Raw genomic sequence first — 12,608 nt, 5'->3', positions numbered from 1 at the left:
AAACCAAACACACTCCTAAGTCTCTCTAAAATCTTTTAAATATAGAAAACAGTGCTGAAAATGAGCATCATCATATTTAGGGTCATACCAGAATGGAAAGTGTCCTGTGCACTGCAAAACTTGCTTCTGCAGCAGCTGTAGTCTTGCAGCTGTGTCCCTGAGCTCCTACACTTCATGGCAAGCGGATCCACAAGCCAAAGAGCGACTGTAGCAGGCCGGTTTCCTCCCAGATTTGACACTGTGTTAAGGAGGGTCATGTCTGCATTCCTTGGCCCAGCATATATGGCTTTCCAATAGCTGTAGTAGCTGCAGCCACACGCTGGCAGTGTCCCCAGCATTCAGTGCGGGCAACAAGTCTGAGAAGATAGGAAAATGTCAGATCCCAAGAACTTTCTGGGCCCCCTCCTTTGGCTCCTGGGCCCCCTTTGTGACCCTGGGCCTGGGTACAATTAACCCCCTTTACCCCCCTCTCCTGGGCCCTGCTCTGCCACCCCCCCAAGACTTGGGGGCCCACCAGATGGCACCATGTCCAGGTTCACATATGCATGGCCACCACTTGAGCCCTCCTAACCGAACAATGTGAGCAGCTGCCATTGAGAAGGGCTGTGTTTGGGTGGCAAATTTTATCTGTGAAAGCTCATTCACATGGCAGCTGGCCGATGCTACTTTTGGTCCATTCCTCTTCTTTTTTCTAATCTGGGAAAGAGGGAGAAGGAGGAGCAGCGGAGATGGGTGACCAGATGGAGGAGGATGGCCCCCTGACCTTCCAGGTCCTGCTGCAGCTGCCTCAGTTGGCCTGATGGATGGGCCAGTCCTGCAAATGCATACCAGGCCCCACTGAAAGGGGCAGCTGGACATACAGATATAGCTACCCTCTTAGAGGGCAATGTTATGATGAAAAAGACCTCTCATCCAATAAATCTGTAAATCTTCAAGGTACCTCCAAAGTTCAGAGATTGTTTTTTTCTGCAGCAAACCAACTAAACAGGGAACTTGGTTTAACTACCCATTGGCTGGCTGAGCTTCCTGGGGCCACCAGAGCCAGGATGATGTAGTGCAGGGGTGCTCAATAGGTGGATCGCTATCCACCGGTAGATCGCGAGGCAAAATGAGTAGATTGCGGAGTGCCGACCCCCCCCTTCAGCTGCCTCTGGGAGGAAACGCCGGGAGTAAGGTCCATTGTACTCAATGGGGCTTACTCCCAGGTAAGTGTAGCTAGGATTGCAGCCTCACAGCCTAATCCTAGGCATGTCTACTCAGGAGTCAGTCCTGTTATACTCAGTGGGGCTCAAGGTACACCAAAATACATTGTACACATAAATGTTATATGTTATGATGGCGCGAACATTGTAAAAAAAAAACTCTGGTAGATCTCTGGGCCTTGCTGGGTTTCAAAGTAGCTCTCGAGCCAAAAAAGTGTGAGCACCCCTGGTGTAGTGGTTCAGGAGTCAGATGTAGCTCTGGAAAATTCAGGTTCAAATCCTTGCTTAGCCATGAAGCTTCCCGGGTGACCTTGGGCCAGTCCCTAGCTCTCCGACTCACCTACCTCACAGGTTGTTGCGAGGGCAAAAGTTGGGGAGGAACTATGTACGCCGCCCTTGCACTCCTCAGAGGAAGGATGGCATAAGAATGTGAAAAATAAATATATAAATAAACTTCCTTCCCCAAGGACAGGGTCCTTCCCTTTCGAGGTGGATTAGTGGGGAAAGAGTTCTATTCATCACTGATTATGTGTGCCTCCCCCCCCTGCCCCGACCCGGAACATGTTTGTGTATTCAGCAGTGTTTCCACTAGACAACAACAGTTGTGGAAAGGGTGCTGGGGAGAGGAAGATACTCCAGACATTTTGATATGCACACAATCCTCTCCCCTTAAGGGAGGGAACTGGCGCATGTGGTGCAGGGCTTAGGGCCCAGTCCTATCCAATTTTCCAGCGCTGGTGCAGTTGTGCTAGTGGGGTGTGTGCTGCATCCTGTGGTGGAGGGGCAGTCACTTGGGGCCTTCTTAAGGTAAGGGGACATGTGTTCCCTTTCCATAGGTCTGTATTGTGGTACACTGAATGGGCCCTAAATTCGCCAAACTGATGCAGAGGTGTTGAAGGTGATCTAGTGAGTGTGGGTGAATTAATACTTTTTCACTAGTGGTCACAAGCATGCTCTGCTCAGGGTCTCGACGCAGGCTGAACTGGGATGAAGGTGCTAGTCCCTAAGAATGACATTTTCCTAGGAATCCATTCACAGTGAGCACATGTGTGGTGCTGGTGGGGGCTCTAAGGACTGTCCCTTGCCCTGGAAGCCTTTGGCCCCAAACCACTCAAGAATTTCATGTATGTGGGTTTTGTGTGTGTGTGTGCGACTGTGGCCATCTGCCCACCTCCCTTCCCCATGCCGACGTTGTTCCTGTGCCTCCCCCTCACCGATTTACTGTCTAGAGCCTCCCCCACCCCCCAACATCTTGTTTGTGTTGGAAGCTTTTTGTTCTGACCTCATATTGTGCCCTGGAAAAAGCATCATAGTGGTCTCCATGGCAACGGAGGCTGTTGCTGGTACTTCTGCTGCTGCGAGGCTGGAAAGGGAGCCGCCTCGGCACAGGCGCTGGCCAATCGGCGCCCGCGCTCCGCTTCCAGGTTTTCCTTCTCGCTCCGCCGGAATGGGCGAGGGTTCGAGCATCCCCTTGCGCAACGCACCGGAACTGCTGCGGTGCAAGAAGGGAGGTGAATGAATGGATGCGGGGGGGGGGAATCTATGAATGAAGGGGGGGGATCAGTTCAGAATCAGCTCAGGTCAGTCACAGCTCCTCTCTCTCCTCCACATCTGCCCACACACACACACACACACGGGGGGGGGGGACGACACCCTCTCGCTCTGCTAGGGCTGATGCTGCCTCAGGGTCCAGGCCTGGGACATGGCAAGTGACCATTATGCTAAAGGCAGAGATGCCCCTGAGCATGGGCAAAGCGCTAATCCCTTGCCACTGGGGAAGCTCAGCCAGTTCCACGGTTTGAGTGCTGGAGCCTCTCTCCCTCTTGACACATCCCACTTCCTCTCTGCCTCCCTCCCCCACTGTGGGATTTGCCCCCCCAACCCACCCCGTCTTCTGCTTTCTTTGCCCCCAGGGACACTTATTGAGGTGAATCCACCTAAACCAGGACAGCATAAATTCTGGGAATTTGAGTAAACATCTGCAGAAAGTGTCCACCTTCTCTCTCTCCCCCCCCCCCCCAAAAAAAAAATCTCTTGTACTTTTCACAGGTAGAAATCCAGCAGGCTAATTTATATGTTGGCAACTGCTGCTGTACCTGTGGGGTTTCTTCCTGACACATGCTGGTGACAGCACAAATATTCTGCCAGGAGTATACACAAAGAATCAGCAAATGTCATTGTTCCCATCAAGAGTCCCTTCTGTGCCCCACACCTGGGACATGCTCCCCATTCTTCTGGATCATAGGAATGCTTATTTTGGGGTGCCTCTTCAGTCCCTGTGGCTTGCCGTCCCCTCCAGTCCTGCTAGATAAATATGTGAAGTGTCTGCCAAGCTGGAGCTGACACCTGCCTGAGACAGGGCTGAGCCCCACTGCTATTTCACACTACCCACCCTTGATTCCCTACTCTCACCTACGCCTTGCCCCCGGCAACCGTCTGCCACAAAGGTCATATCTGGGGGGACCATTGAAGAAAGTTCATTTTCTGCTCTCTCACATCCTCCCTGTTAAGGCCATTGACTGCCCACATCAAAGAGGATGTTGGGACTTATGTGGGTCTCTAGGTCAGAGCTTCTGATGAACGCAGGATAAGATGATGAAAAGTCTTGTGGCCACTATAAAGAAGAACAAACATCTTGCAGCAGAAGCTTTTCTGGGCTCAAGGCTGGCCCAAGACCTTTGGGGCCCTGGGATGCTACCACCTTCTTGTGTGGCACTGTGCCAGGTCAAAGCTGCTTCCTCCTGACCAAGTGGGGTGCTAGCCACCACCAGCTTTCCCCTTCCCTGGATGTGAAGAGGGGAATGGGGAAGAGGAGGGTGCATGGAGAACGGGCTAGAGCAGGGGTGCCCAAACCCCGGCCCAGGGGCCACTTGCGGCCCTCGCGGCCTCTCAATGCAGCCCTCAGGGAGCCCCCAGTCTCCAATGAGCCTCTGGCCCTCCGGAGATTTGTTGAAGCCCACACTGGCCCAATGCAACTTCTCTCAGCGTGAGGGCAACTGTTTGACCTCTCGTGTGAGCTGTGGGATGAGAGCTCCCTCCACTGCTTGCTGTTTCAGGTCTGCGATGCAGCAGAGGCAGCAAAGGAAAGGCCAGCCTTGCTTTGTGCAAGGCCTTTTATAGGCCTTGAGCTATTGCAAGACCTTCATTCATTCATATAAGTTCATCTTTAATATATTCATTAATGAAAACTTATGTAAATTTATTCAAATTTTCAATGTAAATTAATTCTTTTTTTTCTCCGGCCCCCGACACAGTGTCAGAGAGCTGATGTGGCCCTCCTGCCAAAAACTTTGGACACCTCTGGGCTAGAGCAGCGGTTCTCCAGAGCCCTTACACTCCAAAACAGAGGGAGCCTCAGAGCCCTAGCACATGCATAGAGTGGCACCGCACTGTGCAGCTGGTGGCCCCTAATGGTGTGCTAGGGAGCCCCTGAAGGAGTCTCAGGGAGCCCCAGGGAGCCCCAGGGCTCTTAGGAGATATGCTGGGTTAGAGCATCAGGGGCACCATGCTAGAGATGGGTGGCAGGTACCTCTCACCAACCTGTTCCAGGGACAGCCAGCCCTGCACGAACTAAAGACCATGATGTGTGAAATCCTGTGGATAAAATGGGTGGAGTGTTTTAATAAAAATAAATTCTTTTAGCATCTTATGTATTTTATTTTTTTTAATTATCCAGCCAGGTTCATATTTACCCCCTTCTATTTTCTCACCCAATAACACCCAGGATTTTGGAATCAGTAAGAAGGACAGGCAAACCTGTTGCATATTGTGGAGGACTGGAAAAGGTGGCTTTTTCCTTGACAGTGTTGGAATCCAGAATTGGGTATGCATTGCATACAGCATTTAAAAATGCACCCGTTGAGCATTACTAGCAAGACTGAGAGTGCAGTATACTCTCTAATAGACTGAGCTGTAAACTAGGTAGTCTCATGTTCAACTCTCGATGGCCCCGAACCAGCAGAAATTGAATGGGGAAGGAGCTGTAGCTGATTGGTGTTGTGTGCAGATGGTCCCATGTTTAATCTTTAACAATAGGGCTGGTGCAGGAAAACCCCCCCCAAAAGGAGATGCTGTCCCCCCCAATTCCTGATGACGGACCAGCCTCCACCCCTTGGAATGGAAAAGGAAGATAAGGATGGAGCAGAAGAGGAAGCGGAGAGGAGAAGAGAGTGGTGGGCTAGATTGACCGTGTTTTGTTAGCCAAGCTGGGTACCATTATAATAAATACTTTATGGGGTTGTCATAAGGATTGTAACAGAGCATATAAAACTAGGTACATGAGAAAAGAAAGTCATAATAGATGGCTAGCTCACTTAACATGAGCTGGAAAAGGATCTGTTGCAAGATCCACAAGAAGTTGCTACTCCATTTGAAGCATTCTCAGTGAGGAGGCTACGTGGTGGCAAGCATGCCCAGGGCCAAGCCACTCATGAGACCATCACCTCTGATGGCAGGCGGTGCTGCCCACCTCCACTGCTCATCCTCCTTCAGCTCCCTGGATTTGAAGTGATAGAGGAGAACAGAGAAGAGGAAGATTTGCAGAGAAGCATAGAGTGGTGGGCTAGAGTGTCCACACTTGTGTTCAATTTCCCTCTTTTCAAATTCAAGGGGGAGGAGGATGGCAGCGATAGCGACTGGCACACTGCTGTTAAAGAAGAATGGCATTTGGCATGGCAAGGCACAATATGGGAGCATGTGTGGCACTTTTTGGTGCCCTGTCAAGGTGCTGGCAAGTTTTGTGTTGGTCCTGAGTACAACAGTGAGTTGTGGCATGAAGTTGGGCTCACTGTATGAGAAAAGTTGTGTCAGCTGCTGGGGAAGAAGGGAGGGGAAAGGTTCCCAAGACCTTCCCAGGCAATTCAAGGTTCACTAGTGAGGACAGATCAGGACAAGAACCAGGGATGGGCATTTGTCAGGGTTTGAATGCCTTTTTTACCATTTGTCATGACTTCTTGTGTGTCCCAGAGCAGAATCCTGGCAATACAGTTTGGGGGCCTGAGCCCTGACAAGCCATTGGGGCAGCAAGGGCATATTATGGACTGGCAACAGAGAAGAAAGGAGATGCCAGGCCAAGGCTTCTTTTTTCACCAGCTCATCCCTTAGATGCATGTCAAGATCTGTGTTAGGTCCTGTACAGGACAGACTGCATCTCATCTCTGGCCTGCACAACAGGCAGAAATCTGATAATTGACTCTGCCCTAGCAAGGGGATGCAGTAGCAATAGGGAAAGTTTCTCTTGGTGAATTCCTGCCTGTAGGGTAGTTTTTAAAGGCATGCCAGAAATACCCTGCCAGGAATAAACTGAGAATCCTGCCTTCTTGCCTTGGGGGGCATATAGTCTACACGGGATGGGCAAGATGAGGAAGGCAGATAAGTGAGAGCAATGGGGTGGGGAGCTAAGAGAGAAAGGAGGAGGCCCAGGCCAGCTGAGGCAAGGGAGGAAAGGCCTGGGAATGGGCCTTTGGTCCTGGCCACAGCTACTGCTATATGAAAGGTGGAAATCAACAGGTGCAGCTTTCTTGCACCATGGAGGCAAGACAATGGCCTTGGCTGAATGACAAGAAGACAACCTGCCTTTGACTGTCAATGGCACAGGAATCCTGGGAGGAAAAGCAGAAAGGAGGTGCTTGGGGGAGGATGGGGAAGGGGCTTTGCAAACAGAGAGCATTGGGGGCAATGCTCATGCATGTGGGGCTTGCCATGAGGTGGTGCGGGTGTCTGTGTGCGCCCTCTGATCACCTTTCAAAATGTGACATCCTGCCTCACTCACAATGCTGGTTTTAATGGTCTGTTCTTGGCCGCCCTTGTGAGGACTTGGTCCTGAAAGGTGGGGTATAAACCTTTGAAATGAATTAATTGAATGGAAGAGCTCATAATTCTTCAAAGAAAAATGTATAAGACAGAGAGTCAAGATAGTATTGTTGACATCATCATCATCATCATCAGTAGTAGTAGTAGTAGTTCAGCAGTTGGACATAGACCTGAAAGACCTGGGTTCAAATCCTCGCTCAGCCATGAAGCTTCCTGGGTGACCTTGGGCCAGTCGCTATTACTCAGCCTCACCAACCTCACAGGGTTGTTGTAAGGACAAAAGGGGGGGAAAGGAACCATATATACCACCCTGAGCTGCTTGGATGAAGGGCAGCATTAAATAAATAAATAAATAAATAAATGCTCGCCACGGTCCAAGTGCTTATACTATAAGGATCTTCTTATAGGATCTTCAGGAGCTAGGGAAATACACTTTCAGAAGGAGTTTGACACGGTCCCTCACCAAAGGCTACTCAAAAAACTCCAGTCAGGGAATTAGAGGGCAGGTCCTCTCCTGGATTGAGACCTGGTTGAAGACCAGGAAACAGAGAGTGGGTGTCAATGGGCAATTTTCACAATGGAGAGAGGTGAAAAGCGGTGTGCCCTAAGGATCTGTCCTGGGACCAGTGCTTTTCAACCTCTTCATAAATGACTTGGAGACAGGGGCGAGCAGTGAGGTGGCTAAGTTTGCAGACAACACCAAACTTTTCTGAGTGGTGAAGGAAAAGTGATTGTGAAGAGCTCCAGAAGGATCTCTCCAGACTGGCAGAATGGGCAGCAAAATGGCAGATGCGCTTCAATGTAAGTAGGTGTAAAGTCATGCACATTGGGGCAAAAAATCAAAACTTCACATATAGGCTAATGGGTTCTGAGCTGTCTGTGACAGATCAGGAGAGAGATCTTGGGGTGGTGGTGGACAGGTCGATGAAAGTGTCGACCCAATGTGCAGCGGCAGTGAAGAAGGCCAATTCTATGCTTGGGATCATTAGAAAAGGTATTGAGAACAAAATGGCTAATATTACACTGCCGTCATACAAATCGATGGTAAGGCCACACCTGGAGTATTGCATCAGTTCTGGTCGTCACATCTCAAAAAGGACATAGTGGAAATTGAAAAGGTGCAAAAGAGAGCGACTAAGATGATTGCTGGACTGGGGCACCTTCCTTATGAGGAAAGGCTACGGCATTTGGGCCTCTTCAGTCTAGAAAAGAGGCGTCTGAGGTGGGACATGATTGAGACATACAAAATTATGCACAGGAAGGACAGAGTGGATAGAGAGATGCTCTTTACACTCTCACATAACACCAGAACCAGGGGACATCCACTAAATTTGAGTGTTGGGAGGGTTAGGACAGACAAAAGAAAATATTTCTTTACTCAGCGTGTGGTCGGTCTGTGGAACTCCTTGCCGTAGGATGTGGTGATGGCATCTGGCCTGGATGCCTTTAAAAGGGAATTGGACAAGTTTCTGGAGGAAAAATCCATTATGGATTACAAGCCATGATGCGTATGTGCAATCTCCTGATTTTAGAAATGGGCTATGTCAGAATGCCAGGTGCAAGGGAGGGCACCAGGATGAGGTCTCTTGTTATCTGGTGTGCTCCCTGGGGCATTTGGTGGGCCGCTGTGAGATACAGGAAGCTGGACTAGATGGGTCTATGGCCTGATCCAGAGGGGCTCTTCTTATGTTCTTAACTACAATTCCCAGGAGGCCTTGCAGGTCTCTTGTCATCAGGTGTGCTCCCTGGGGCATTTGGTGTGAGATACAGGAAGCTGGACTAGATGGGTCTATGGCCTGATCCAGTGGGGCTGTTCTTATGTTCTTATGTACACTCTGCACATGTTCCAGGGATGTGTTGCTTTGCATGGCTGAAGCCTGGCACTGAACCTATAAGGCTCTGGTGGCATCCTGGTGGAATCAAGCCCACCTCTCTGCCCTACATTTCATCTCCCTCCTGGCAGCAAGCCGATGCCAGCAGGACTTGCCCATGCAAGATGCCCGTCCGCCAGCTAGCCCTGACTCGCATGAAGTGGGCCGGGGGGGCATACCAGAGCCACACTCACTGAGGCTCTCTAACTACCAGCTGGCAGGGAGACCCTCCTGGCTGATGGAGTGACCGCGTGTGTCCAGAATCACATTTCCGGCTTGGCAGCTGCATCACAGGAGCCTGGCACCCACTGACCTCCTTTTCCCTCCCGGAAAGGGTGCGGGGCTTGTTGGGCTGCGTTGGCATTCCAGGCACGTCCCGACCCAGCGGGCACAGGCTCCCTCTTGCTCGCTACCTCCGTCACTGCGCGGCGTCAGCACCGGCTGCCTTCTCTGCGCAGCCAAGCGGGCAAGGAATGTGTCTGGGCGGCACGTGCTGCCATCTGGTGGCAACAGGAAGGTACTGGCACCGTGGCTGGGCAATCGGAGCTCTGTGACGCAAGCACATGGCAATCAACGCCAGTACCGGTGCCCAGCAAAATGCCAGGCGGTGGGCACGTACTGGCAAGCTCTACAGGTGCCTCTCAGTGTCTACAGGTTGCCCAGCAAAATGCCAGCCAGTGGGCACATACCGGCAAGCTCTACAGGTGCCTCTCAGTGTCTCAGCAAAATGCCAGTCAGTGGGCATGTACTGGCAAATTCTATGGGTGCCTCCCAGTGTCTCAGCAAAATGCCAGTCAGCGGGCATGTACTGGCAAATTCTATGTGGGTGCCTCTCAGTGCCTAGAGAAGTTGCCAGCTTATGGAGACTGCAAACTTCCATGCGCCTCCAGGAGCTATGGGCTGCCTGCTAGCCTTTTCCTCTGGCAAGGACCTTGTGCCTTGTCCAGTTGCGCGACAAGCTGAAATTCAACCGGTGCTGCTCTCAGCATTGTGAACCTACTTTGAGGAGGAAGCCAGCACCAGTTGAATTTTCTAGACTGCTGTTAACAGCACATGGGGGGCATACAAAGGTGGGGTGGATTGAGAGTAAAGGGCAGCTTCATTTTGTGCCTGGTCTTAGCATTTGTGGGTTGAGTCAATCCATGGAGCCTGGCCCCACTGCCCAAATCTCCTCTCGAACAAGTTGAATGATAACATTCACCTCTGCACACGTACAGAGTGCATTCCCGCTCCCCACTACTTACAACCCATCTGCTCATGGTGCATGTTGTACAAATGAACCTGTTTTTATTCCTCAACCTGAACCTCCACCCACCCACCCTGCTTTATATCCTGTGATCTCAAAACACATAGACGAACAGGCCCTGCTGAGGGAGAGTCAGCATGGCTTCTGTAAGGGTAAGTCTTGCCTCACAAACCTTATAGAATTCTTTGAAAAGGTCAACAGGCATGTGGATGCAGGAGAACCCGTGGACATTATATATCTGGACTTTCAGAAGGCGTTTGACACGGTCCCTCACCAAAGGCTACTGAAAAAACTCCACAGTCAGGGAATTAGAGGACAGGTCCTCTCGTGGATTGAGAACTGGTTGGAGGCCAGGAAGCAGAGAGTGGGTGTCAATGGGCAATTTTCACAATGGAGAGAGGTGAAAAGCGGTGTGCCCCAAGGATCTGTCCTGGGACCGGTGCTTTTCAACCTCTTCATAAATGACCTGGAGACAGGGTTGAGCAGTGAAGTGGCTAAGTTTGCAGACGACACCAAACTTTTCCGAGTGGTAAAGACCAGAAGTGATTGTGAGGAGCTCCAGAAGGATCTCTCCAGACTGGCAGAATGGGCAGCAAAATGGCAGATGCGCTTCAATGTCAGTAAGTGTAAAGTCATGCACATTGGGGCAAAAAATCAAAACTTTAGATATAGGCTGATGGGTTCTGAGCTGTCTGTGACAGATCAGGAGAGAGATCTTGGGGTGGTGGTGGACAGGTCGATGAAAGTGTCGACCCAATGTGCGGTGGCAGTGAAGAAGGCCAATTCTATGCTTGGGATCATTAGGAAGGGTATTGAGAACAAAATGGCTAGTATTATAATGCCGTTGTACAAAACGATGGTAAGGCCACACCTGGAGTATTGTGTCCAGTTCTGGTCACCGCATCTCAAAAAAGACATAGTGGAAATGGAAAAGGTGCAAAAGAGAGCGACTAAGATGATTACGGGGCTGGGGCACCTTCCTTATGAGGAAAGGCTACGGCGTTTGGGCCTCTTCAGCCTAGAAAAGAGACGCCTGAGGGGGGACATGATTGAGACATACAAAATTATGCAGGGGATGGACAGAGTGGATAGGGAGATGCTCTTTACACTCTCACATAATACCAGAACCAGGGGACATCCACTAAAATTGAGTGTTGGGAGGGTTAGGACAGACAAAAGAAAATATTTCTTTACTCAGCGCGTGGTCGGTCTGTGGAACTCCTTGCCACAGGATGTGGTGCTGGCGTCTAGCCTAGACGCCTTTAAAAGGGGATTGGACGAGTTTCTGGAGGAAAAATCCATTATGGGGTACAAGCCATGATGAGTATGCGCAACCTCCTGATTTTAGGAATGGGTTAAGTCAGAATGCCAGATGTAGGGGAGGGCACCAGGATGAGGTCTCTTGTTATCTGGTGTGCTCCCTGGGGCATTTGGTGGGCCGCTGTGAGATACAGGAAGCTGGACTAGATGGGCCTATGGCCTGATCCAGTGGGGCTGTTCTTATGTTCTTATGTTCTGTCTTACTTTCATTGTGGAATTTAAGGCAGTATACATGAGGTTACCAGGAAGTCTCCCATCCAGGCGCTGACCAGACCCACTTCAGTAAGGTAGCTGCATCATAGCTCAAACATACCATGAGATTTGTGCCGTAAAAGCTGCAGCAGCAGTTTTCAACCTTTTTCATCTCATGGCACACTGACAGTGCCCTAAAATTGTCAAGGCACACCATCAGGTTTTTGACCATTGACAAGGCACACCATACTGCCAGTGGGGAAGGGGCTCAAATCTCCCATTAGCCCTACTAATGGCCTTCCCACCAAATTCATGTGGCACGCCTGTGGAGCACTCGTGGCACACCAATGTGCCATGGCACAGTGGTTAAAAATGGCTGAGCTATAGCCTGCAGGGGAAGCGTGTCCCATCACTATCAAAAAACCAAGGAAAGCTTCACCAATTTAATTTTGGGGTTACAGGCTGAGATTTGCACCAATTCTGCACCCACCCCGGACCTGATCTGCCCACCCCATCCCCTCTCCATTCTATCCCACCCTCCCCCTGCCCTTGAGCTGGACTTGCCTGGTCCAGTGGGCATCCTGGTAGCTGACGGTGTACATTGGAAGGCTCTGGCCTTCCCACCAGTGTGCCGGCTACTAACATGGTCTTGAAGTGCTTTATGGAGCTTTTTTGTGACAGTGCACGCTGGTGGAACACACATTCTGCCACCACAGCCTGTAGGATCGGGCTGCTATACACTAATGGGATGTGAGCTGTCAGTGATGAACGAGGAAGGAAATCTTGAGATGGTGGTGGCAATGATCATGGTGGTGACAGCAACTGTTACCCTGCACATGCCCAATCTCGTCTGATCTTGGAAGCTAAGCAGGGTCAGGCCTGGTTAGTACTTGGATGGGAGACCGCCTGGGAATACTGGGTGCTGTAGGCTTGTACCATAGTCTTTCGAGACTGAAGGTTGCCAAC

At 50.6% G+C, this 12,608-nt stretch overlaps 1 pseudogene; it reads left to right on the top strand.

Annotated features, from left to right (window-relative positions):
- Positions 1 to 12,453: 12,453 nt before the first annotated feature.
- LOC136659503 (5S ribosomal RNA) lies at positions 12,454 to 12,573 on the top strand (annotated as a pseudogene).
- The last annotated feature ends 35 nt before the right edge of the window (positions 12,574 to 12,608 follow it).

The sequence above is a fragment of the Tiliqua scincoides genome, chromosome 8, assembly GCF_035046505.1.
Source record: "Tiliqua scincoides isolate rTilSci1 chromosome 8, rTilSci1.hap2, whole genome shotgun sequence".
Taxonomy (NCBI): Eukaryota; Metazoa; Chordata; class Lepidosauria; order Squamata; family Scincidae; genus Tiliqua; species Tiliqua scincoides.
The sequence above is the reverse complement of the archived record's forward strand: the minus strand, read 5'-3'. Positions and strand labels throughout refer to the sequence as shown.